Genomic DNA, 1,902 nt, shown 5'->3' with positions numbered 1-1,902 from the left:
TACTCTCCCTCCCCATCTCACTCTGTGGGAAAGTCAGTGGAGTTACTGGAGATAGGGAAAGAGAATAGACACCATTCACCTAGGGCAATAATTTGCAAGCAGTAGATCTACTTACCCACATTCCAATAGCAGCTCCCTTACCCTGGGAATGGCCATGCATTCCAGAGCCCCAGTATTCTACCCCCACATCATCCCAGCAAATTCTGTGCATATGTGCATAAGTTCCTGAATTGTAGGTGATGTTGATGAGACTTAATTCTCAAAGTATCTCACAGTTCAGTCCCTTAGATAGCTTTATAATGTAAGCACTGGCAAGCATTATCATCCACCCTTGGGTGAAACTTGTTTGCCAACAGATAATGGTTCTGAAGTATTCAAAGCACGTCCCCAGTCCCACAAATATAGACAGCCCACTGGTGGATTCCAGTGCAAGGAGCATAAGAGGCCCTTTCACTAATGTTTCCTTCATGGCCCTGCCTCTTGACCAGCTTGGCAGTGGCAGCCAAGTCTGAGATGTCATATTTGGGGTGGTAAGGAACAGAGCCAGGCATCCACAGTGCATACTGAAGGGAAGCCCAGAGGTGCTCATCAGGGCTATAGGTGTCTTTAACCCATTCTATCAGTTGTTGGGATTTGGGGTTCTCTAAGACATGCTGGATGAAGTCTTGAGAAATGACAATATAGGCATTCCCTATGAACATATGTAAATTATAAAGGGAGGGTCCTTCTGCTTTATGTTCCATATGTATTGAGGAAATATTTCCATTGCACTGACATGCAGTTGAGGTTAGCTTGAACCCTGGACCAGGAGGCATAAACCACCTCCAACCAGGTTACTGACCATGAACACATTTGGAAAGCATGACATAATAGACTTGATGGCCTCTTTGAAAGTCTCTGGGGACTTCTCATCCACATTGATGCAATATATATTCTATGGGGCATGCATAGCTCACAGCAGCCTTTCAAAGTTTTCAATCTTCTCATAGGCCACCATAGAATATATAACAGGGAAGTCTGATTCTTTTTTCTCAGGGGAAACTGTTTAAACTTCTTTTTGGACTGAAAGTACTCACAATTTCTAGTTAGATTGAGGTAGTCAGCATCTCTGAAAGGCTTCTCCTTCTTCTTGCTCTTCATGTTGTTCAGGCTAGCCTGGATCAATGCCTCCTGGTCCCCTCAGATGATGCCAGAGCAATTGATGGACTTCTTTGCTGGTAGCTTTAGGGACTTGTACAATATGTCCCTATAGTGCTGGCTTAGAAAGTCTAGATTTCACATCAAGGTGATCAAAGTTAAATTTCAACTTGAGAGAAAATTTCACAGCAATGATGGCCAGCAACCTATAGCAGCCCAGGGACCACAGATAATGTTTCAGGCAAGGGTTCTCCTCCACAAAATCCTCTTTATGGAATAGAGACAAGGGAAAATATGATGAACATAGGAAGAGAAGAGAAGAGAAGAATGGACTCCTTTAATAGCTTCTTTCCTGCTTGGGAAGATAACTTGCCAGGGCATGAATCCATTTCCAATGGGAAACTTATTGGGTTCCATGGAAGCAAGTGTGAATACCATTTTCCCTGGTCTTCTTACTGCCCCCCAGAAGAAAACATTTTTTTGATATTCACAGGATGTCTAAAAAACCAGATCCAGTGCCTCTGTAGTCTCAGATGGTGGGGTCTCTGTGCTCAGAAGGGAATCTGGGCTGAGATCCAGAACATTTGGGGGGTAGCTGGTGTTAGTGTTTCTGTCTGGGAGGCACAGAGTGGCTGGCCAAGTAAATGTGAGGCTGCACAAAAGATCATGGCCCTTAGTACACTTCTAGCCCTCAAATAATATAGTCCCAGCTCAGGAAATAAAAGCTTCTGTTCAAGCACTCTTTCCCGGCACAGCCCTGTCCAG

The 1,902-nt window shown here is 44.3% G+C and overlaps 1 pseudogene; it reads right to left on the bottom strand.

The window, feature by feature from the left end:
• Positions 1–269: 269 nt before the first annotated feature.
• On the bottom strand, positions 270–997 carry LOC143670392 (beta-1,3-galactosyl-O-glycosyl-glycoprotein beta-1,6-N-acetylglucosaminyltransferase 3-like; annotated as a pseudogene).
• Positions 998–1,902: the final 905 nt, after the last annotated feature.

The sequence above is a fragment of the Tamandua tetradactyla genome, chromosome X (genome assembly GCF_023851605.1).
Source record: "Tamandua tetradactyla isolate mTamTet1 chromosome X, mTamTet1.pri, whole genome shotgun sequence".
In the NCBI taxonomy this organism is placed as follows: Eukaryota; Metazoa; Chordata; class Mammalia; order Pilosa; family Myrmecophagidae; genus Tamandua; species Tamandua tetradactyla.
Note: the sequence above shows the minus strand (reverse complement) of the source record. Positions and strands in the feature narration are given on the sequence as shown.